Source organism: Pongo abelii, chromosome 1 (genome assembly GCF_028885655.2).
Source record: "Pongo abelii isolate AG06213 chromosome 1, NHGRI_mPonAbe1-v2.0_pri, whole genome shotgun sequence".
Taxonomy (NCBI): Eukaryota; Metazoa; Chordata; class Mammalia; order Primates; family Hominidae; genus Pongo; species Pongo abelii.
The window spans coordinates 220,955,927-220,981,927 of NC_071985.2; the positions used below are offsets into that span (position 1 = coordinate 220,955,927).

General features: G+C 44.2%; 1 pseudogene; it reads right to left on the reverse strand.

The window, feature by feature from the left end:
- Positions 1-349: 349 nt before the first annotated feature.
- LOC100433396 (PRAME family member 1-like) lies at positions 350-3,112 on the reverse strand (annotated as a pseudogene).
- Between the last annotated feature and the right edge of the window lie 22,889 nt (positions 3,113-26,001).

Genomic DNA, 26,001 nt, shown 5'->3' on the forward strand with positions numbered 1-26,001 from the left:
ATTGACGTCACTTCAACATTTTCTTCCAGCCTTGCCCCCTGCTGTTATCTTTTTTTTTCCCTAACACTGAGCACTTGCCTGTGATTCCTTTAAGTTGCATGTGGCCTGGACACAGTCACTCATCCCAGTAATCCCAGCATTTTAGGACGTTGAGGCAGGAGGATCCCATAAGCCCAGCTGGAGCAACATAGAGAAACATTGTCTCTAATTGTCTTCAATAAAACTTTTGGAATTATTAAAAATGGAAATAAGAAAATAGAAAAATAGCTTGAACCCACATAGTAGATTTTAGTGTCCAAGTGCCTGGAAGAGAACTTTGGATTTCTCTACCCCGCTAGGCATGCCTTCCCTAGCAGCAAAGATGGAGCTCCAGTTCCTCAGATGGTGATGAGCCACAGAAGGGCAGGGGGTGGGGCCAATGAAAATCTTCTTGGGCTGCCTGACTTCCCTCAGTGTGCACATCAGCTCATCCTGAAGTGGGGTGAAGATCTCCCGATCGACACGAACCAAGGAATTCAAACTCTCCTCAGGGGCAGGATACGTCTCCAGGCTTAACTTGCTCAGCCCGCTGGTGTGGTGCAGCAGGTCCTTCAGGGCGTCCATAGACATGCAATTTCTGCCAAAGTAGAAGGTGGTGAGCTGCGAGCTGCGGCTCAGGCCAGGCAGGATGGCACTGAGTTGCGAGTAGTGGATCTGACAGCCCTCCAAGATGAGGGTCTCAAGAGTGGCAGAAACTTTCTCCAGCAGAGCTCCGAGGGTTTCAAGACTGATACAGAACTGCAGCATGTAGCTGAGATTCAGATGCTTTGGGTAAGCGAGTCTTGGGTACTGGTAGAGACACCTCAAGTCCTCTTCCAATAGGTAGCCACAAGTTAATTCCAAGTTCTCCAAGGGGTTCTAGAGGCACCTGTGGAGATCAACAAGTTAATTCTGGACAATGGTACAAGTTAGATGAAGGTAGTGGGGAATAACCTCAAGGAAAATGCCTGCTTCAAACAAATACAACTTTGTTCCCACCATCTGATGATGGTCGGCATGCAGGTTGCTGCATGATGAGGACTCTGATCATTCAGGGGCTGTCCCATTTTAGCCTCAGCCTTTTCACCATTACTTGTGTGATTGGGTCAAGGCCACAAAATCTCTAAAGCCTTTTATCTTCATCTTTTAGCAGAAGACTTCATCTCTCGGCCACAGGTACCCGGTGGGAGATGTGTACAAAGAACTCAACTCAGCAAAGTCTCGGGACATCAGCTAGGGTTACCTATCGGCAGGAGCTCCCTGACATGCCTGCAACTGCAAACCAACTCTCACTTTTTACCACTGTCATGCCTACTCCCTCACCTCCATCCCGGAAGCTCGCATTTTCCATGTCAATTACCTTTCCTGGAGTTCAAAGCAACCTTTTACAGACAGGGAATTAGAGACAGGATCATTCGTGATCACTAAGCTGGTGAGGACAGACCTATTGTGAAATGCACAGGTTTGATGCACTTTCCCTCCTTGCATACCCTCGTCTATTGTCTCTTTGACATCATCTCAACTTGAAACACACTTTGTAACAGGAAATTCACATGTGCACCCCCAGTAGAGCTGAAACCCTCACTAACTAGCTTGTACATGATGTCCTTCTCTAGCTTTTACATCAGGTGACCCCTCTGCCCTTATTGGAGCAATCCTGTTGTAGTCACTCCAGGACATAGAACACTGAATGGGACAATGTGTTGACCTTCTGGTGTCCACTTCACTGTGATGTTGCCACTGGCTGGCACACACTACACGCCTTCTAGTGTTTGTTGTAACAAAACAAGGCGGTGCTGTGGTCTGCATACAAAGTGTATGATCCTTTCTCACCTGATCAGCTGTTCCAGGCATCCACTGTAGAAGGTGATCAATTTTATTTTAAGCAACTGGAGGTGTTCCAGCCTGAGGAACACAGAGCTGAATTTGACAACTAACCTTCCCTCGAGTTCATTGTCTGACGTGTAATGATGGCACCTGGAGAAAACGAGTTTGCGAAGATTCTTCATCTCCTTCAGGTAACAACGAAGCTTTCTTATCAGTTGTGGCCAGGACATGTTGCGAATTTCCAGCTCCTGAATACTATTCAGGTGGATTATTTTCAATGACTTTCTGAGATATTTAATCGGCATTAGATAATTGACCAGCTTACTGCAGCACAGGTGTACTAAACCTCTCCTTTGGTAAACCCACTGAAAGAGGCATCTCAGGCATTCATCCTGGGGTATTTCCTTGAGGCAGACGTCTATGAACACCTTTAAGGGCTGGTGCTCTTCCATCCTTGGACAGTCCTCTGCTGTCTCCTTCTTACTCATGGCCTCTGGGAAGCAGGACAGGGCCCAGGCTCCAGGCCATATGGCCCAGAAATTCTCATCAACATCCCGCAAATCCAGCACTTGAAGTTTCCACCTCCTGTGGGTAAAGTAAGGGAGAGGCTCAGAATTTAGAAGGTCCCGTCTCAGACCTTTGCTTTCATTCTCATCCCATAAGTCAGCTACTCCTGTCCTCAGTGTTCCCTGTTCTCTTTGTCTTTTCTCAATCCCTTTTCCTTTTTGATTCTGACTGGTCCCCACTTCTATTCCCTTTACCTTCCACTGAGTAAAGGTAGGTTTCTGTTCCCACAGTGGACCCTGTATGGTGAGCAGTCCTTTCTCTGAGGATCTGGACAATGGCCAAAGCCTCCCTGAGCTTCCTTGCCAACACCATCAGAAGACTCTGGGCCACCCTTGGGCTACTTCTCTGCCTGACCCTGCTGTTCTTTCCCTGGATACCTGAGTCCTATCTACCAGCCCTCCTGGGTCACCTCACCTGGAGCGATCCTTCTGTGTTAGCAGCATATGAAGCCCTTCCAGCAATGCTTTTAATGTCTCCAGATGAAGCGTCTTCATCAGTGATCCCAGAGGCAGGTGGGTGAAGGGCCAGGCCTGCACACTCACCATCAGAGTCTGGAAGAGTCTCCTGCTGAAGGCCTCCATGAAGAGTGGGAGATAGAGCACCTGGGTAGCTCCTCCACGGCAGAGATGGCCAAGGCTTGGTCTCTCAGCAGGCTCTGCACTGCCAGCTCCAGGAGTCTGGGTGGGGTCTGGATGCTCATCCTGATGGATCTGCAAGGAAAATATCTAGAAGGCAAATGCAGGGAAAATGTATCCCTCTCAAGGCAAACAGAATCACCTCATCTTCTCCAAGACCACTATCATTGCTCTAGTAGAGGTAGAAAAATTACCAGTTTACTCCAGTTCCACTCTGCACTTGGTGGCTTCAATCTATACTTCTGCTTCTACTGGTACCAAGAAGAATATCTTCCCAACAGTAAGAAGGGAGGGGTCAAAGAGACCACTGGCTTATTAACTTTCATCCATTGCTCCACTGAATCCCAGAACCACCGGACAGTGCCACTGAGGATCCTGAAAGCCAAGCTCCACCTCTGTGAGGAGAAATTTTTTGTCACTTACCACCCTAAAGCAATGAGAATGAGAGTGTCCTGTGTCCCCAGACAGCCTACATTCTCAGTTCACAGCATGAACATGCTGGGGGAACATTAAAGTGACTCCCTAAAGTCGATGCCGTTATTTTTTATTTTGAAAACTTTCTACCAGTAATGGACCCGGTGCTGTGGCTCATGTCTGTCATCCCAACACTGCTGGATGCCAAGGCAGGCAGATTACTTGAGGTCAGGAGTTCAAGAACAGCCTAGCCTACATAATGAAACCATGTCTCTACTAAATATTAAAAAATTAAGAATCATTTGACTCCAGAAGGCAGAGGTTGTATGATATGAGGCTAACACATCTCCTGTTGTCCTTCTCAGTTTCTCCCCATCCTCCCCTTTTCCCTAGTTTATAAGACAGGAGAAAAGGGAGAAAGCAAAAAGTTGGAAAGAAACAGAAGTAAGATAAATAGCTAGACGACCTTGGCACCACCACCTGGCCCTGGTGGCTAAAATAATAATAATATTAACCCCTGACCAAATCTACTGGTGTTATCTGTAAATTCCAGACATTGTATAAGAAAGCACTGTAAAACCTTTTGTTCTGTTAGCTGATGTATGTAGCCCCCAGTCACGTTCCTCATGCTTACCTGATCTATTATGACTTTTTCACATAGACCCCTTAGAGTTGTAAGCCCTTAAAAGGACTAGGAGTTTCTTTTTCGGAGAGCTCGTCTCTTAAGACACAAGTCTGCTGACCCTCCCGGATGAATAAAAAACCTCTTACTTCTTTAATCTGGTGTCTGAGGAGTTTTGTCTGTGACTCGTCCTGCAACAGTTGCACTGAGCCGAGATCGCACCACTGCATTCCAGACTGGGTGACAGAGTTTGACTCAAAAATAAGCAAATTGATAAATTAATTAATTTAAATATTGGCCAAGCATGATCATTCATGACTGTAATCCTAGCTACTTTGGAGGCAGAGGAAGGAGAAGCACTTGAACCCTAGAGGCAGAGTTTCCAGGGAGCCCAGCTCAGTGCCCTGTAATCCAGTCTGGGTGACAGCGTCAGAATACATCCCAGAAAAAAATAATAATAATTCACTGGAACTGTAAAAGTGGTGTGATGGTATTCCACAGCATTTGGAAGGTATGTAGAGAGATGCTAACTGTAGCTGGGCGCAGTGGCTTACTCCTGTAATCCCGGCACTTTGGGAGTCGGAGGTGGGCAAATCACCTGTGGTCAGGAGTTTGAGGCCAGCATGGCCAACATGCGAAACCCCGTGTCTACTAAAAATACAAAAATTAGCTGGGCATGGTGGTGAGTGCCTGTAATCCAAGCTACTCAGGAGGCTGAAGCAGGAGAATCGCATGTAACCGGGACGCAAAAGTTTCAGTGAGCCAAATCACACCATGGCACTCCAGCCTGGGCAACAATAGGGAAACTCCATCACAAAAAAAAAAAAAAAAAATTAACCAGAAACTGTAAAAGTGCTATGATGCTATTCTAGAGCACTGTAACTCCAAGATGAAGGTTCCAATACACATCACTTCCACATACTCACAATTACCCACTTTTGGACAGATCCTAGGGGCAAAAATAAATCCCATAATCTCAGCAAAACTGCACTCTTGAGATTGGTATGTGGGATACCTTTAAGGATTTCATGAAAATGAAAGCACACTTGGAGAATCACAATAACACCAAGTCTATGAACTGTAATTGAAGGGCACAAAAACAAATAACTTCAGATGTCAAGAAATAAAAATTCATCTAACTGTAAATTTTTAATATATTTTTAAAAATTCCTTCACTAAGAATTTTAAAATGACAAAAACCAAGCACAAATCACAATTTGAAGGATGAAGACAAAACTACATTTAGAGGGAAAATGAAAGCCTAAGTCTGTTCATCTCACAAAACAGACAGAAAAATATTCTGTGCCACTTTGGGATGTGTGTCACCATCCCTGACTGGCTGGCTGCAGATCAAATGGGCATGACCCTAAGAAGCTGGTGACTTACCAGCACTGGACTCACTTTGCAGAGTCCTGGGACCTCTCAGAGAACCAAGCAGTAGCTCCAGGTATGAGTGCTGTGGGTCTCTTCTGTGTACCCTCAAGAGCTTTTATAGACCTTTCTAGCCAACATTCTTCCCTTCTCAATCACCAGCTTCCAATCAGAAAGTGATACCTGATTAGATCTTGTAGTCACACCCAGTTAATCCTGATTGAGTTTTCAACTTTCTTCTGACTAACTGATTGAATTAGATACACATTTATGGAAGTAAAAGAATAAGTAATAGGGTGGAAGTCCAAAACTCATTCATTCATTAATTTCTCAAATATTGATGAAGTTTGGCAATAGATGACTTTCATAGTGATACAGGGAAGGCATTAATCTGTTCCTGATATTAGACAAAAAAAAAAACCTTAAGGTTTCCTTATTGGAGGATGTTTGGCCCATCAAAATTGTCAAAATGTCTCAGAGCTACAACAGCCTGAAGAAGATAGTGATGTCATTCCCAAGAAAACAGAATAAAAAGCTGTGTATATCGAATGGTCGCCTGGGTTTTATGCTATCTAACATAGCAGATCATGTGCACACTCAGGTAGAAGAAAGGAACCACTGAGGGTGTGATCTATCTCAAGACTGAGTGAAGGCTTCACTGAAGGAAATCAGGACAAAGTGATCAAGTGAGGTAGGGACTGACAGTATGAGACTAGGTGTTCTAATGGGATCCCGGAAAGGAAACAAGACAATATAAAACATGGCGGTTATCTTTTGGGCATCTAGATGTCAGGACTGAAAGTCTTTTGTCAAGATTGAGTTTATTTATTGATTGTTTGACTGATTTTCAGACTGGCATCCATCTGTCACACAGGCTGGAGTGCAGTGGCACGATTTCAGCTCACTGCAACCTCAACCTTCTGGGTTAAAGTGATTCTCTCACCTCTGCCTCCTGAGTAGCTGGGAATTATGGGTGCACTCGAACCTGACACACTTTTTGTATTTTCAGTCGAGATGGGGTTTCACCGTGTTGGCCTGGCTGGTCTCGAACTCTTGACTTCAAATGATCTCCCCACCTCGGACTCCCAAAGTGCTGGGATTACAGGCATCAGCCATCTCACCCACCCTAGATTGAGTTCAGAAATTAAAAGGAGAATCATCAAAAGAGATAGGGCAGACTCTTAAACCAAAACATTGGCTTTGAGAACACAGGAGGCAGGTATAGTCTTGGCCCTACTAGAAGGTAAAGTATGTTTACCCACAAAAATGATGGGCTCCTCTCAGAAAACCAGCTTGCAAAGATGGAATCTGAGAATGTGAGCTGGAGCAGAGGTCAGAGAGAAGATTGGGGCCAGACTTGGGAAGGGAGACTTTCCCAAGCTGGAAGTCACCCAGGTAGAAACTGTGGGCTCTACAGGATGTGAGAGAGAAATGAACGAGTGTCCATATGTCCCTGTCATGGTGCTGTCATCTGGAAATCTTTCCTTTAGACTCTGGGATCTTCCCACAGTGGAAGATTTCCCAGCAACCATTGGCCCCAGTCATTTTCCAGGACCCTTCATCCAAATCTTAATCTCACCCACTCCCTTCCTACTCTAAATTGATAATTCATGTTTCTTCCTTCTTAGAGTCCTTTCCTGTTGCTAATATTGAACATAGAGATTCTTATCAGAGCACCACCATTAGGCCTACAAAGAAAGCTCAGACCAAGGCACAGTGGCTCATGCTTGTAATGTCAGCGCTTTGGGAGGACAAGGTGGGCTGATCACGAGGTCAGGAGATCGAGACCATTCTGGTTAATACGGCGAGACTCCGCCTCTACTAAAAATACAAAAAATTAGCCTAGCATAGTGGCAGATGCCTGCACTCCCAGGTACTCAGAAGGCTGAGGCTGGAGAATTGCTTCAACCCGCGATGTGAATGTTGCAGTGAGCTGAGAGGGTGCCACTGCCCTCCATCCTGTGTGACCACATGACACTGTCTGAAAAAAGAACCAAAGGAAAAGCAAGCAAGCATGCAATACAGAAAGGAAGAAAGAAAGAAGGAAGGAAGGAAGGAAGGAGAGGCAGAAAGAAAGAAAAAGAAACAAAGAAAGAAAGAAAAAGAAAGAAAGAAAGAAAGAAAGAAAGACAGAAAGAGAGACAGAAAGAAAGAAAGAAAGAAAGAAAGAAAGAAAGCTCAGGCTTCCAACCCCAGCCCTTTGGGAAGCCAGGAAACGCAGAGTGCTAGAGCTCAGGAGTTTGTGAGGAATATGGGCAATGTGATGAAACCATGTCTCTAATAAAATACAAGATATTAGCCGGGGGGAGGTAGTGTGCACCTGTAGGCCAAGTTGCCCGGGAAGTTGAGGTGGGAGGATCACCTGAGCCCAGTGAGGCTTCTACTTCCCATGCCCCACTTTGTAAACCTGAGGCTCAGGGTGAGCTCAGAACCCATAATGGCTGTGAGAATCTGTGTTCACTGAGCATCCAAGAGGCACAACAGATGGCTGGTACTGATCATACTGGACCTCAGCCCTTCCTTATGGAGAATCTAAAGCACGTTGCAAATTTCACCATTTTTAACCTGATAAACCAGAGACTTGGCCAGAGAAAAACCTGCCCATGTTCTGGCAGCAAATGATTGGCAAATCCCTCAGGTGAGGGGCTCAGTGGAACCCCCAAGCTGTTCAACAAGCTAAATATTGGAAAGAACTGACTGACTGACTTCCTCTTCCTGCCCATTTCAAGGGGTGCTGCAGCACCCCCAGGACCCCAGTGAGAATCCTGCACTTGGGGTCTTTTCTACCATGTCCTGTCACCAGTTCTTCTCGAGGTGCTCATCTGCTGCCAAGCTCAGAGCAACCTTCGAAACTCATGTCAGGAAACGACCTGACCTATTCTCCAGTCCCACAGTCAACAATGGGATTCCAAAACTCCTATGTGGCCCTTGCTTAGGCTCTCTAGTATATTCCTGAGCCTCTGTTTTCTCCCCCAGCATGAGCCGATGGGGCCGGTGTCACTTTATGCATCCCAAGGCCATCAGCCCATCTCTCCTGGACTTCGGAACATGGCCACAATGCAGAGAGACCCAGCAGTAATTAAGAAATTTTCCCCAATTTATACTGATTAATGCTGGTGAACATGGCAAGGCACAAAGCTGGAAACTCCACAGCTGCTGCTCTGGACCTAAGGAGGCACCCTGGACTTCTGGGTGGTGATGCTGCCTGGCTTGCAGAGGAAGACCTGACCCCTCTGGTCTTCCAAGGCTGCCAGGATGATGGCAGAGCCTAGGACAGGTCCCAGTGCAGGGGCCATCCCTTCCCAGTTTCCCCTGGCCCAGCCTTAGGGCTGATAAGGCTGCACCTGGAATGCAGTAAGTATTTTTTTGTCCAAGCCAGGTCTCTTCTTAGCCTTAGGTGAGGCTTTTTTCAGCTGGGTGCTATGGAAGAACCCCAGGCCCAGTGGGCATCACTGCAATCACCACATGGTAAGCGTGTGTGTGTGTGTGTGTGTGTGTGTGTGTGTGTGCGTGCGGCCACCTAGAAAGGCATAACTCTACCTGACAGAGCTGGTTCCATGTAAGAGAAAAATATAACATCCCATGTCTCTGGTAGGACAACTTCCTCTGGGAGTCCAGCAAGAAGATGTGGGATCTGCAGACAAGAGGTCCCTGGGTAAAAGCCCTCATTGGAGGATAATGTGTAAAGTTGAACTTTAAACCCTGAGGGATCTATGCCCTTCCCACAGGGTTGCAGCAGAGACATTCCTGACTCCCAGGCATAATAGCCTAGAGAGATCTTGGGAGGGAGGTAAACCTGCTGGGGCCTCAGGGCTCAGAAAAAGCCCTGGACCTATCTCCGAGCCATGCCTCTCCCACTCCCAAGAGCCTCTGGCCCTGGAAATGTCAGATATCCCTGTGGCTTTTCCATGTGCTCCTCTTCTCCTTTCACTCAGCCCTGCCTTTGCCAATGCTCCCTGCATTTGCCTCCATGTGGGGCCCCCCACCCCAAGCTCTGGCAGTGGCTGGGTAGCTAGGGGTTTTTGTGCCCACCTGGAGAAAGCCTCACTCAGCATAGGCCCATGTGGGTTCTGCAATCTTTTTCTACACAGGGTTACCTACAGGTGTTATAGATGCATCTCCCCTAGAAAAGCCAATGGGGATGGGTGAGGAATCTGAAATCACTCATGCAGCCCACATACAAATGAGAATGAGGGTCCCTGCAAGCACAGGCCCCGGGATAGGTCCTGGCCCTTGTTGATGCCTTCTGATCCCAGAGTCCTTGGGTTTGTGGTCACAGGAGCCCTACCTACTCTCCATGCACCCCCAGCCCAAGATAAACAAACTCCTGCAGACTCCCTGGTCCATGAACTTGAGATCTCCAGATTGTGCTTCTTCACTCCAGCCTGGGCGACAGGTTGAGACTCAAGGCCAAAAAAAAAAAAATTAGCTGAGCATGGTGGCAGGCACTTGTAGTCCCAGCTATTTGGGAGGCTGAAGCAGGAGAATCGCTTGAAGCCAGGAGGCAGAGGTTTCCGTGAGCTGAGATAGCGCCACTACACTGCAGCCTGGGCAACAGAGCAAGACTCCGTCTCAAAAAAAAAAAAAAAAAGACAAGAAAAAAAGAAAATCAAAAGCACTGAGCTGTGTTTTTAATGAGGTCCTGCCCCAGGAAGTCAGGCATCCAAATGAAATTTCCTCATTTTTATAAATTCCCTCCTGTTCTTTACTTCTCTTTACAAATCTATTACCTCCTTTATTTGTTCTGTGGCTGATCAGTGGGTTAATATACACAAGATGCACACACAGGGCCGGAAACATTCTATGTGGGCAATGAGTGTGAGTCACTTGAGTAAGGCCCCTTCTCAGGGTCCCTCCCTGCTAACCGGATGCTGAGACCCTGTTCAGTCCTAATGGGCACATCCAGAAGAATCCATTTCTGACCATTAGCTGTGCTGGGACACAGCTTCACTGCACAAGGCATGGCCCCTGCTTTGGAAGGGGACATTCACATCAGTGATTACCTGGAGCCTCAGGGCATCACCAACCCGAACCTGTCCTCATGGTGGGCAGTGGTTCTTCCTTAATTAAACTAGTTGTGTCTTATAAAGATATCAAAATTGCCTTTTAGCAAACTACTACCAATAATATATAAATATGGCAGGGCATGTTGGATCATGCTTGTAATATTAGCACTTTGGGAGGCTGAGGCAGGAGAATCACAAGCTCAAGAGATCAAGACCACCCTAGCCAACATGGTGAAACCCTGTCTCTGCTAAAAATACAAACATTAGCTGGGCATGGTGGCACATGCCTGTACTCCCAGCTACTAGAGAGGCTGAGGCAGGAGAATTGCTTGAACCCAGGAGGTGGAGGTTGCAGTGAACCGAGATTGTGCCACCACTCTCCAGCCTGGTGACAGAGCGAGATTCCATCTCAAAAACAAAACAAAACAAAATAATATATAAATACTAATAATCATATAGACATGAAACGTGGTTTAAATATTTCTTTACCACATTGAAAAATCAAGCATGCTTTTTGGGGGCTAGGTCATATTGATGAGAGAACTTTTCTTTACACCCTTCCCATATCTAGCAGACTAAAGAAGAAGACTAGTGTATGCAGGGAAAAGAAAGAGAGATCAGACTGTTACCGTGTCTATGTAGAAAAGGAAGACATAAGAAACTTCATTTTGATCTGTACCCTGACTTTGCCCTGAGATGCTGTTAATCTGTAACTTTAGCCCAAACTTTGAGCTCACAGAAACATGTGTTGTATAGAATCAAGGTTTAAGGAATCTAGGGCTGTGCAGGATGTGCCTTGTTAACAAAATATTTACAGGCAGTATGCTTGGTAAAAGTCATAGCAATTCTCCATTCTCGAGTAACCAGGGGTGCAATACACTGTGAAAAGCCGCAGGGACCTCTGCCCTGGAAAGCCAGGTATTGTCCAAGGTTTCTCCTCTTGTGATAGTCTGAAATATGACCCCATTGGATAGGAAAGACCTGACCTTCCACCCAGCCTGACACCCATGAAGGGTCTGTACTGAGGAGGATTAGTAAAAGAGGAAGGCCTCTTGCAGTTGAGATAAGAGGAAGGCCTCTGTCTCCTGCCTGCCCCTGGGAAATGAATGCCTCAGTATAAAATCTGATTATACATTTGTTCTATTCTGAGATAGGAGAAAAACTGCCTGTGGCAGGAGGCGAGACATGTTGGCATCAATGCTGCTTTGTTACTCTTTACTCCACTGAGATGTTTGGGTGGAGAAAACCATAAATATGGCCTATGTGCACATCCAGGCATAGTACCATCCCTTGAACTTATTTGTGACCCAGATTCCTTTGCTCACATGTTTTCTTGCTGATGTTCTCCCCACTATCAGCCTGCTCTCCTGCTGCATTACCCTTACTGAGATAGTGAAAATAGTCATAAATAAATACTGAGGGAACTCAGAGACCAGTGCTGGTGCGCGTCCTCCATATGCTGAGCACCAGTCCCCTCGGCCCATTTTTCTTTCTCTATACTTTGTCTCTGTGTCTTATTTCTTTTCTCAGTCTCTTGTCCTGCCTGATGAGAAATACCCACAGGTGTGGAGGGGCTGGCCTCTTCATCTGGCACCCAACGTGGGCCTTTCTCTAGGGTGAATGTACCCTAAAAATATGAACATTGAGGACAGTCAATGAGAGATTCCCAAGTACGTCCACGGTCAGCCACGCGGCAAGCTTGTGTGCTCGGAAGAACCCAGGGTAACGATGGGACAAAATGAAAGTAAATATGCCTCTTATCTCAGCTTCATTAAAATTCTTCTAAGAAGATGGGGAGTTAGAGCCTCTACAGAAAATCTAATTATGCCATTTCAAATAATAGAACAATTCTGCCCATGGTTTCCAAAACAGGGAACTTTAGATCTAAAAGATTTGGGGAAAATTGGCAAAGAATCAAAACAAGCAAGTAGGGAAGGTTAAATCATCCCTCTTACACTATGGAATGATTGGCCCATTATTAAAGTAACTTTAGAACCATTTCAAATAGAGGAAGATAGCTTTTCAGTTTCTGATGCCCCTGAAAGCTCTGTAATAGATTGTGAAGAAGAGGCAGGGACAAAGTCCCGGAAATTAACAGAAAGTTCACATTGTAAAAATGTAGCAGAGACTGTAATGGCTCAGTCAATGCAAAGTGTTGACTACAATCAATTACAGGAGATAATATATCCTGAATCATCAAAACTGGCGGAAGAAGGTCCAGAGTTATTGGGGCTATTACAGACTAAACCACAATGGCGATCAACTCCTCCTCCCACGATTCAGATGCCTGTAACTTTACAACCTGACATGCAGGTTAGACAAGTGCAAACCCGAAGAGAATATCAAGTAGAAAATGATAAGAGTCTCTATCCCGGCAATGCCAATTCAGATACAGTATCCACAACATCAGCCAGTAGAAAATAAGACCCAACCACCGGTAGTTTATCAATACCGGCCGCCAGCTGAGCTTCAGTATGGGCCATCTCCAGAGGTTCAATACAGACCTCAAGTGGTGTGTCCCATGACAAATAGCACGGCACTTTACCAGCAACCTAGTGGAGTTTAATTCTACATCACCACCTAGTGGAAAAGGTAGTACACTGCATGAAACCATTGATAAAGCCAGAAAACAGGGAGATCTTGAAGCATGGCAGTTCCTGGTAATTTTACAACCAATACCGGCCAGGAAAGTGGGGCAAGCTGGAGCATCTGTCCAAACTGAGGCTAGATATGAATGTTTCACCATGAAAATGTTAAAAGATATGAAGGAAGGAGTTAAACAATATGGACTCAACTGCCCTTATATGAGAACATTATTAGATTCCATTGCTCATGGAAATAGACTTATTCCCTATGATTGGGAAATGTTGGCTAAATCTTCCCTTTCACCCTCTCAGTTCCTACAATTTAAAACCTGGTGGATTGATGGATTACAAGAACAGGCATGAAAAAATCAGGCTACTTATCCTGCTGTTAATATAGATGCAGATCAATTGCTAGGAACAGGTCCAAATTGGAGCAAATTGGCCAACAATCAGTAATGCAGAATGAGGGTATTGAACATCAAGGGCAATTTGCCTCAGGGCCTGGGAAAAAATTCAGGACCCAGGAACCGCTTGCCCTTCTTTTAATTCAATTAGACAAGGCTGCAAAGAGCCATATCCAGACTTTGTGGCAAGGTTGCAAGATGCCTCTCAAAAATTTATTTCGGATGATAATGCCCAAAAAGTTATTGTGGAAATAATGGCTTATCAAAAGGCAAATCCAGAATTTCAACCAGCCATAAAGTAATTAAAAGGAAAAGGTCCAGCAGGAGTTGATGTAATTACAGAATACGTGAAAGCTTGTGCTGGGATTGGAGGAGCTATGCATAAGGCAAAGCTAATGGCTCAAGCAATGATGGGAGTTGCTTTTGGAGGACAGTTAGAAGATTTGGGGGAAAATGTTATAATTGTGGTCAAATCGGTCATCTAAAAAAGAACTGCCCAGTCTTAAATAAACAGAGTAAAGATAAAGAACCACCTGGCCTGTGTCCAAGACATGGAAAAGGAAAACATTGGGCTAATCAATGTCATTCTAAATATGATAAAAATTGGCAACTATTGTCAGAAAAAGCGGCAAGGGGCCAGCCTCAGGCCCCACAACAAACTGGGGCATTCCCGATTCAGCTGTTGTTCTTCAGGGTTTTCAGGGACAGTAACCCCCACAGCAAATACCACCACTTCAGGGAATCAGCCAATTACAACAATACAACAGCTGTCTCCCGCCACAGCAGGCAGCTCAGCGGTAGATTTATGCTCTACTCAAAAGGTTTCTTTACTCCCTGGAGAGAACCCGAAAAGATTCCTAGAGGGGTATATGGCCCACTGCCAGAAGGGACGGTACGCCTTATTTTAGGAAGATGAAGTCTAAATTTGAAGGGAGTCCAAATTCACACTGGGGTGATTGATTCAGATTATACAGGGGAAATTCAGTTAGTGATCAGCTCCACTGTTCCCTGGAGTGCCAATCCAGGTGATAGAATTGCTCAATTATTTCTTTTGCCTTATATTAAAATTGGGGAAAACAAAACGGAAAGAACAGGAGGGTTTGGAAGTACCAACCCTGCTTGAAAAGCCACTCATTGGGCTAGTCAGGTCTCAGAGAATAGACCTGTGTGTACAGTCACTATTCAGGGAAAGCAGTTTATAGGATTAGTGGATACCAGGACTGATGTTTCCATTATCGCCTTAAAACAATGGCCAAAAAATTGGCCTAAACAAAAGCCAATTTTTGTTACAGGAATTGTCCGTGTGGGCACCACCTCAAAAGTGTATCAAAGTGCCATGATTTTACATTGTCTAGGACTTGATAATCAAGAAAGTGCAGTTCAACCAATGATTACTTCTATTCCAATTAATTTATGTGACCAAGACTTGTTACAACAAGGGCATGCAGAGATTACTATCCCAGCCTCCTTATACAGCCCCACGAGTCAAAAAATCACGACTAACATGGGATATCTCCCTGACAAAGGACTAGGGAAAAATGGAGATGGCATTAAAATCCCAATTGAGGCTGAGGGAAATCAAGAAAGAAAAGGAATAGGATATTCTTTTTAGGAGTGGCCACTGTAGAGCCTCCAAAACCCATTCCATTAACTTGGAAAACAGAAAAACCTGTATGGGTAAATCAGGGGCTGCTACCAAAACAAAAGCTGGAGGCTTTACACGTATGGGCAAAAGAACAATTAGCAAAGGGACATATTGAACCTTCATTTTCGCCTTGGAATTCTCCTGTGTTTGTAACTGAGAAAAAATCCGGCAGATGGCGCATGCTAACCAACTTAAGAGCCGTCAATGCTGTAATTCAACCTATGGGGGCTCTGCAATCTGGGTTGCACTCTCTAGCCATGATCCCCAAAGATTGACCTTTAATTATAATTGATCTGAAGGATTGCTTTTTTACCATTCCTCTAGCAAAACAGGATTTGGAAAAATTTGCTTTTACTATACCAGCCAAAAATAATAAAGAACAAGCTACCAGGTTTCAGTGGAAAGTGTTGCCTCAGGGAATGCTTAATAGTCCAACTATTTGTCAGATTTTTGTAGCTGAAGCTCTTCAACCAGTTAGGAGCAAGTTTTCAGACTGCTACGTCATTCCTTATGTTGATGATCTTTTGTGAGCTGCAGAAATGAGAGACATATTAATTGACTGTTACACATTTCTGCAGACAGAGGTTGCAAATGCAGGACTAACAATAACATCTGATAAGATTCAAACCTCTACTCCTGTCCATTTCTTGGGAATGCAGGTAGAGGAAAGAAATTTAAACAACAAAAAATAGACATAAGAAAAGACACATTAAAACCATTAAACAGCTTTCAAAAATTGCTAGGAGATATTAATTGGATTCATTAACTCAAGGCATCATTACTTATGCCATGTCAAATTTGTTCTCTATCTTGAGTGGGGATCCAGAATTGAATAGCAAAACAACATTAACTCCAGAGGCAACTAAAGAAATTGAATTAATTGAAGAAAAATTTTGGTCAGCACGAGTAAAGAGAATAGATCACTTAGCCCCGCTCCAACTTTTGATTTTTGCTACTGCACATTCTCCAACAGGTGTTATTGTTCAAAATACAGATTTTGTGGAGTGATCTTTTCTTCCTAACAGTACAATTAAGATTTTTACATTGTACTTGGATCAAATGACTACATTAATTGGTCGGGCAAGATTACAAATAATAAAATTGTGTGGACGTGACCCAGATAAAATCATTGTTCCTTTAAACAAGGAACAGGTTAGAAAAGCCTTTATCAATTCTGCTGTATGGCAGATTGGTCTTGCTGATTTCATGGGAATTATTGATAATCATTATGCAAAAACAAAAATCTTCCAGTTTTTAAAATTGACTACTTGAATTTTACCTAAAATTACCAGACATAAACCTTTAGAAAATGCTCTGATGGTGTTTACTGATGGTTCCAGCAATGGAAAAGTGGTTTACACCAGGCCAAAAGAACGAGTCATTGAAACTCAGTATCACTCAGCTCAAAGAGCAGAGTTGGTTGCTGTCATTTCAGTGTTACAAGATTTTAATCAGCCTATTAACATTGTATCAGATTCTGCATATGTAGTACAGGCTACAAAGGATGTTGAGACAGCCCTAATCAAATATAGTATGGATGATCAGTTAAACCAGCCCTTTAATTTGTTACAACAAATTGTAAGAAAAAGAAATTTCCCATTTTATGTTACTCATATTTGAGCACATACTAATTTACCAAGGCCTTTAACTAAAGCAAATGAACAGGCTGACTTGCTAGTATCATCTGCATTCATAGAAGCACAAGAACTTCATGCTTTGACTCATGTAAATGTAACAGGACTAAAAAATAAATTTGATATCACATGGAAACAGACAAAAAATATTGTACAACATTGCACCCAGTGTCAAGTCATCCTACACCTGCCCACTCAGGAGGCAGGAGTTAATTCCAGAGGTCTATGTCCTAATGCATTATGGCAAATGGATGTCACACATGTACCTTCATTTGGAAAATTGTCATTTGCACATGTGACAGTTGATACTTATTCACATGTTGTATGGGCAACCTGCCTGACAGGAGAAAGTACTTCCCATGTTAAAAGACATTTATTATCTTCTTTTGCTGTCATGGGAGCTCCAAAAAAAAATTAAAACATATAATGGACCAGGATACTGTAGTAAAACTTTTTAAAATTCTTAAATCAGTGAAAAATTACACATACAACAGGAATCCCCTATAATTCCCAAGGACAGGCCATAATTGAAAGAACTCATAGAACACTCAAAGCTCAATTGGTGAAACAAAAAAAGGAAAAAGACATTAAGGAGTATAACTCTCCCCAGATGCAACTTAATTTAGCACTCTATACTTCAAAGTTTTTAAACATTTATAGAAATCAGACCACTACTTCTGCAGAGCAACATTTTACTGGTAAAAAGAACAGCCCACATGAAGGAAAACTGATTTGGTGGAAAGACAACAAAAATAAGACATAGGAAATAGGGAAAATGATAACATGGGGGAGAGGCTTTGCTTGTGTTTCACCAGGAGAAAATCAGCTTCCTGTTTGGATACCCACTAGACATTTAAAGTTCTACAATGAACACATCAGAGATGCAAAGAGAAGCGCCACAACGGAGATGGAAAACCCGCAATCGAGCAACATCGAATCACCGGGTGAACAAAATGGTGATATCAGAAGAACAGATGAAGTTGCCATCCACCAAGAAAGCAGAGCCGCCGACCTGGGCCCAATTAAAGAAGCTGACATAGTTAGCTGAAAAAAGCCTGAAGAACACAAGGGTAACACAAACTCCAGAGAACATGCTGCCTCCAGCTTTGATGATTGTATCAACGGTGGTAAGTCTCCATGTGACTGCAGGAGCAGCTGCAGCTAATCATACTTCCTGGGCCTATGTGCCTTTCCCGCCCTTAATTCAGGCAGTCACATGGATGGATAATCCTATTGAAGTATATGTTAATACTAGTGCATGGGTACCAGGCCTCACAGATGACCATTGCCCTGCTCAACCTAAAAAAGAAGAATTGATGATAAATATTTTCATTGGGTATCATTATCCTCCTATTTGCCAAGGAAAGGTACCAGGATGTTTAATGCCTACAATCCCAAATTGGTTGGTAGAAGTACCTACTGTCGGTGCCACCAGTAGATTTACTTATCACATAGTAAGTGGAATGTCACTCGGGCCACAGATAAATAATTTACAGGACTCTTCTTATCAAAGATCATTAAAATTTAGGCCTAAGGGGAAGCCTTGCACCAAGAAAATTCCCAAAGAATCCAAAGGCCCAAAAGTTTCAGTTTGGGAAGAATGTGTGGCTGATACTGCGGTGGCATTACAAAACAATGAATTTGGAACTATTATAGACTGGGCACCTCGAGCCAATTATATGATAATTGTACAGGCCAGACTCACTAATGCTCACAGGCTCCATCCATCTGGCCCACTAATTTGGCCTAAGATAGTGATTTAACTAAAAGGCTGGACAGGTTTATAGAAAGTTAGAATCAACCTATCCATGGAAATGGGGTGAAAAGGGAATTTCATCACCTCGAATAAAGTTAATTAGTCCTGCTACTGGTCCTGAACATCCAGAATTATGAAAGCTTACTGTGGTCTCGCACCACATTAGAATTTGGTCTGAAAATCAAGCTATAGGAGCAAGAGATCGTAAGCCATATTATACTATGAACCTAAATTCCAATCTGACAATTCCTTTGCAAAGTTGTGTAAAACCTCCTTATATGCTAGTTGTAGGAAACATAGTTATTCAACCAGATTCCCAAACTATCACCTGTGAAAATTGTAGACTGTTTACTTTCATTGATTCAAGTTTTGTTTGGCAGCACCGTATCCTGCTGGTGAGGGTAAGAGGGGGCGTGTGGATCCCTTTGTTCATAGACCGACCGTGGGAGACTTCCCCATCCATCCATATTTTAACGGAAGTATTAAAGGAGTTCTAACTAGATCCAAAAGATGCATTTTTACTTTGGTTGCAGTGATTTTGGGTCTTATTGCAGTCATAGTTACTGCTGCAGCTGCTGGAATTGCTTTACCCTTCTCTGTTCAAACTGTAGAATATGTAAATAATTGGCAAAAGAACTCTTCAAAATTGTGGAATTCTCAAACCCAAATAGATCAAAAATTGGCAAACCAAATTAATGATCTTAGACAAACTGTCATTTGGATGGGAGATAGACTCATGAGCATGGAATATCTTTTTTAGTTACAGTGTGACTGGAATACATCAGATTTTTGTATTAAACCCCGAGCCTATAATGAGTCTGAGCATCACTGGGACATGGTCAGATGCCATCTACAAGGAAGAGAAGATAATCTTACTTTAGATATTTTAAAATTAAAAGAACAAATTTTTGAGGTATCAAAAGCCCATTTAAATTTGATGTCAGAAACTGAGGCAATCATGAAAGCTGCTGATGGCCTCACAAATCTTAACCCCGTCACTTGGGTTAAAACCATCGGAAGTTCCACTATTGTAAATTTCATATTAATCCTTGTGTATCTTTTTTTTCTGTTATTAGTCTACAGGTGTTTCCAGCAGCTCCAAAGAGACAGCGACCAGCGAGAATGGGCCGTGATGACGATGGCGGTTTTCTCAAAAAGAAAAGGGGGATATGTAGGGAAAAGAAAGAGAGATCAGACAGTTACTGTGTCTACGTAGAAAAGGAAGACATGAGAAATTTCATTTTGATCTGTACCCTCAACAATTGCTTTGCCCTGAGATGCTGTTAATTTGTAACTTTAGCCAGAACCTTGAGCTCACAGAAACATGTGTTGTATGGAATCAAGGTTTAGGGGATCTAGAGCTGTTCAGGATGTGCCTAGTTAACAAACTATTTACAGGCAGTATGCTTGATAAAAGTCATCGCCATTCTCCATTCTCGAATAATCAGGGGCACAATGCACTGCAGAAAGCTGCAGGGACCTCTGCCCTGGAAAGCCATGTATTGTCCAAGGTTTCTGCTCATGTGATTGTCTGAAATATAACCTCATGGTATGGGAAAGACCTGACCATCCCCAAGCCTGACACCCTTGAAGGGTCTGTGCTGAGGAGGATTAGTAAAAGAGGAAGACCTCTTGCAGCTGAGATTAGAAGAAGGCCTCTGTCTACTGCCTGACCCTGGGAACGCAATGTCTCCGTATAAAACCGGATTGTACATTTGTTCTATTCTGAGATAGGAGAAAAACTGCCTTGTGGTGGGAGGTGAGACATGTTGGCAGCAATGCTACTTTGTCACTCTTTACTCCACTGAGATGTTTGGGTGGAGAAAAGCATAAATATGGCCTACGTGCACATCCAGGCATAGTACCTTCCCTTGAACTTATTTGGGACACACATTCCTTTGTTCATGTGTTTTCTTGCTGACCTTCTCCCCACTATCAACCTGCTCTCCTGGTGCACTCCTCTTGCTGAGATAGTGAAAACAGTAATCAAAAAAACTGAGAGAACTCAGAGACCAGTTCCAGTACAGGTCCTCCATACGCTGAGCACTGGTCCCCTGGGCCCACTTTTCTTTCTCTATACTTTGTCTCTGTGTCTTATTTCTTTTCTCAGTCTCTCATCCAACCTGATGAGAAGTAACCACCGGTGTGGAGGGGCTGGTCCTCTTCAAGTATATGGAATTGTAGTGTGAGAGGTCCCATCAGGTTACTTAAGGGCGCATGTCCCCTGCTTGAACAATGAAGGCCAGGTGGGAAGCCAAGTCTCTTGTGCCCAGCCAAGAAGCAGGTGTCCCTGAGAACCCAAACAGCCCAGAGAGTATCTGAGAGCCTACCAAGCAGAAGAGACTGATTGCTCAAAATCAGTGGACAAAGAGCCAGAAAATTCACTTAAAAGCAGTTTAGAGACAGGAGGTGGTGCAGATCTTTGGGGCTGTGCTGCTGCTGCCCAGGAGTGCCCTGCATGTGAATCCTAATCAACTCATCTATTTGCCAAGCTGGGCTCGTCTGAGTCATCCTTTGATCTCTTGGCTCCTTTCCGGTTTGGCGGGGAAAATGATACAGCCCTGGATTTTCTCAGAGCAAGCGTGTTTTGGAATCACACATCCTTAGAGGGCAGATAACAGTCAAGTGCCTGTGGGTGATGACTGACCTTCCCTATGGTGAGAAACCCTACACAAAGGGCATCCGAGTGAGGACCCTGCTGTGGACTCAGGTGAGAAATCCTACACGAAGGACATCCGAGTGAGGACCCTGCTGAGGACTCAGGTGAGAAACCCTACACAAAGGGCATCCAAGTGAGGACCCTGCTGAGGACTCAGGTGAGAGACCCTACACAAAGGGTATCTGAGTGAGGACCCTGCTGAGAACTCAGAGCCTGATGTTGTTTGGCAGGGACCTTGGGCAAGAGCCTCAGTTTTCCTGAAAAATGAGGATGATGATGCCCACCACCTGTGTGACCCTGGTAGGAGCCAATGAGATGGGGTAACTTAAGGGCTTGGCATAGGGCCTGGCATACAGGAAGAGTGAAACTAATGCATTTTTCCCTACTTTTTCCCTCCTAGCAGAAGCCTCCATGATTATTCATCCCTCGTTCTGAAAACTAAAAATAAAATCCTAAGCTCCCCATAGAAACTGAACAGATTCCCTCTCGGCCAAGTGTACCCAGAGAAATCTTTAAAACTGAGTTCCTGGCCATGGCGGGATGTGAGGTTAGACACATCTCATTTTACTTCCTTCCTGTCATGGTTTAGACACAAAAACTGACCAGCATTCATGTTCAAATAGAGATTATAAAGCTGATGGAATCGACTATTTAGGGTAATAAGACACCAAGTTATATACAGGACCTAAGGTCTTCCCAGGCAAGGGTTAAGTCAAGGGCCCCTACCCTTAAAAAATGAACTATATACTTTTTTTTTTGAGTTGGCATATCGCTTTGTAGCCCAGGGTGAAGGGCAGTGGCATGATCTTGGCTCACTGCAACCTCTGCCTCTCAGGTTCAAGCAATTCTCCTGCCTCAGCCTCCTGAGTAGCTTGGATTACAGGTGCACACCACCACACCCGGCTAATTTTTTAGTATTTTTAGTAGAGACAGGCTTTCACCATGTTGGCCAGGCTGGTCTTCACCAGCTGACCTCGTTATCCACCCGCCTTGGCCTCCCAAAGTGCTAGGATTACAGGCAAGAGCCACTGTGCCAAGCTGAATGAACTATATTCTAACGGCCACAGGGTTTTTCTCTTTCTTTAGCAGCCGAACAAACACTGACCCTAAGATAAGCAATATTGAAATGATTGCAGCTCATCCATCCCAGATTCTGACTAGCTGACCCCTTGCCCCACAAGCCATGACTCCAGCTTTGACTGGACAAGAGATTGATTCCAGTAACTTTCTGCTGATGAGAGACCTCTAAGTATTGACTGGTTCTGGCCACTTGAAAGAGACTTAGCACACGAGCGTCTTCGTGTCCCTGATGCACCCTTTGATTTAGGGGGTCTAGTTCTAATGCATTGAAATGTGAAGTCTTGGCGCAGTGTGGTGGCTCATGCCTGTAATCTCAGCACTTTGGAACATTTTGGAGAACTGAGGCAGGCAGATCACCTGAGGTCAGGCGTTCCAGACCAGCCTGGCCAACATAGTGAAACCCTATCTCTACCAAAAATACAAAAAGTAGCCAGGTGTGGTGGCATGTACCTGTAGTCTCAGCTACTTGGCTGAGGCAGGAGAATCACTTGAACCCGGGAGGTGGAGGATGCAGTGAGCCGATACGGTGCCATTGCAGTCCAGCCTGGGTGACAGAGCAAGACTTTGTATCAAAAAAGGAAAAGAAAAAGAAATGTGAAGTCTCCACCCCAAAGTGAACATGGGACATAAGCCACGTGTATGTTTATTCAGTATGCATGTGTTAGGCCCCCTTCATGAATACTCATAGCCCATTTCATGACCTGTTGAGTGTGTATACTTGGTCAACCCACTCAGCATAAATTCCTGCCTCATCACTTCCTCCCTGGAAGTACAAGGGAAGGATCTTTTCTGAAAGATGCACTTTCGAGCCTGAGGCATGACCAGCCTACAGGCCATAAGCTACTGAAATATATCTTTTTTTCCTTTTTAAGTAGAGACAGGATTTTGCCTTGTTGCCCAGGCTAGAACTCCTTGGCTCAAGCAATCCACCCACATTGGCCTCCCAAAGTGCTGGAATTACAGGCGTGAGCCACCTTGCTTGGCCTATAGAATTATATCTTTTTTTTTTTTTTTTTGAGAGGGAGTCTCGCTCTTTGCCCAGGCTGCAGTGCTGCAGCATGATCTCGGCTCACTGCAATCTCCGCCCCCCAGGTTCAAGCAATTCTCCTGCCTCAGCCTCCTGAGTAGCTGGGATTACAGGCAAGTGACACCATACCCAGCTAATTTTTGTATTTTCAGTGGAGACGGGGTTTCACCATTTTGGCCAGGGTGGTCTCCATCTCTTGAACTCGTGATCCACCCGTCTTGGCCTCCAAAAGTGCTGGGATTACAGGTGTGAGCCACCACACCCGGCCTAGAAATATATGTTATAATAAAATAGAGCCATGTGTGGTGGCTCATGCCTGTAATCCCAATACTTTGTAAGGCTCAGATTGGAGCACTGCCTGAGCCTGGCAGTTCTAGACCAGCCCAAGTAATATAGAGAGACTCCAGTAACATGAGACCTCCAGCACGTTGAATAGGAGTGGTCACATGTAGATGCTCATCCCAGCACTATTCACAATAGCAAAGACATGGAATCCACTGGAATGCCCATCAGTGGTGGACTGGATTAACAAAATATGGTACATATACACCATGGAAACCTACACAGCCTTAAACAAGAACAAGATAATGCCCTTTCGTTAAGTCCTCATCCTCCTTTTGCTGCAACATGGATGGAGCTAGAAGCCATTATGCTAAGCAAACTAAAGCAGGCACAGAAAACCAAACACCACATGTTCTCACTTATAAATGGGAGCCAAACATTAAGTATACATGACATAATAATGGGAACAGTAGACACCTGGGACTACTGGAGAGTGGAGGGGGGAAGGGGAGTGTGTATCAAGAAACTACCAAAACTGGCTGGACATGGTGGCTCACAACTCTAATCCCAGCACTGAGGCAGGTGCATCATTTGAGGTCAGGAGTTCCCCGTGTCCAACATGGTGAAATCCTGTCTCTACTAAAAATACAAAAACTTAGCCCGGTGTGGTAATGCAAGTCTGTAGTCTGAGCTACTTGGGAGGCCGAGGCAGGATAATTGCTTGACCCTGGGAGGCAGAGGTTACAGTGAGCTGAGAGCATGCTACTACATGCCAGCCTGGGTGACAGAGTGAGACGCCGCCTCAAAAAACAAACAAACAAACAAACAAAATTTACCAAAATTATTTATCTGATAGTTTGCTTATTATCTATAGAACAAACCTGCATCTGTATTTCTGGAACTAAAATAAAAGTTTGAAAACCTGTGATATTCAGTGATTGGTTAGAGAGCTGACAAATCGCCATCCCATTGGAGTCACCCACTAGATTTCTGCTTTGCCATTTTGGGGAGGTCACGGTTTCCTGTTTGCTCTAGTTTCTTGTAGATATAAATCTGTATTTTTGCACTGAAGGAAGAATGATTTACTCCAGTTTTCTCTGTCTGGCTTGCTTTGCTTTGGACTGAATACATTCCCTTAGTGAATCTTCACCACTAGGTTGCTGCTTCCTTCTTAGCACCAGGTGGTTGCTTAAGCCCAGGTTTACCTAAGTTTTAGTAAACCACGAGAGTACTGCCAGTTCCAAATGGGGGAAGTCCCAAAGGGATTCTCATGGCAGTGTAGGAGCGTTAGCTAGGTCAATCCCAGGTTTTCCTGTTTTTTGATAAGGAGAGAAGGGAGATGTGATAGGAAGATCTCTCATTGAAATGAGTTAGTTTCCAAAAGGATGTGTATTTCCATTAATATGGGCTGGAAATATTTAGAATGTATTACCCACCTAAATAATTTTAGCATTATTCCAAGAGAAATTGGATATCTTTACTGGACACAATCACTTTAATTCAGTAAACCCCACTAGTCACCATGAGCACAGGTCAGTGCCCTAGTTTTCCTGTTTTTTGATAAGGAGAGAAGGGAGGTGTTACAGGAAGATGTCTCATTGAAATGAGTTAATTACCAAAAGGATGCATATTGATATGGGCTAGGAATATTTAGAATGTGTTATCTACCTAAATGATTTTAGCATTTTTCTAAGAGAAATTGGACATCTTTAGTACACACAATGATGTTAATTCAGTAAAACCCACTAGCCACCATGAGGACAGGCAAGGGTTGGTGATGCCATGAGGCTCTCGCTAGTACACACTACAGCCATTCCCTTCCAAGGCAGGGGGCCACACCTTGTGCACTGAAGCCCTTTCCTGACGTGGCCAATGGTCAGGAACAGATTCTCCCAGATCTGCCCATTAGGAGTGAGCAGGGTCTCACTATCTGGGGAGCGGTGAGGGCCCCTGATGAGAAGAGGGTTGACTCAATGGTTCACCATCACTGCCCACACAGAATTTTCCAGATCCCAGGCATGCATCTTTTGTGGATGAACCCAGTGAACAACCACAGGAGAAAGTAAGGAAGAGATGACTGGAGAGGTAAAAAATGGGCATAAATTAATTAAAGTTTAGGCTTGGCACGGCCGTTCACACCTGTAATCCTAGCACTTTGAGAGGCTTCCTTGAGGTCACTTGAGGTTAGGGGTTTGAGACCAGTCAGGCCAACATGGTGAAACTCCATCTCTACTAAAAACACAAATTCCCTTGAACCTGGGAGTTGGAGGTTGCAGTGAGCCAAGATCCCACCACTGCACTCCAGCCTAGGTGACCAAGCAAGACTCCGTCAAAAAAAACAAAACAAACAATCAAACAAACAAAAAACTGGTCAGGCTCAGTGGCTCATGCCTGTAATCCTAGCACTTTGGGAGGCCAAGGTGGGCAGATTACCTGAGGTCAGGGATTTGACACCAGCCTGATCAACAT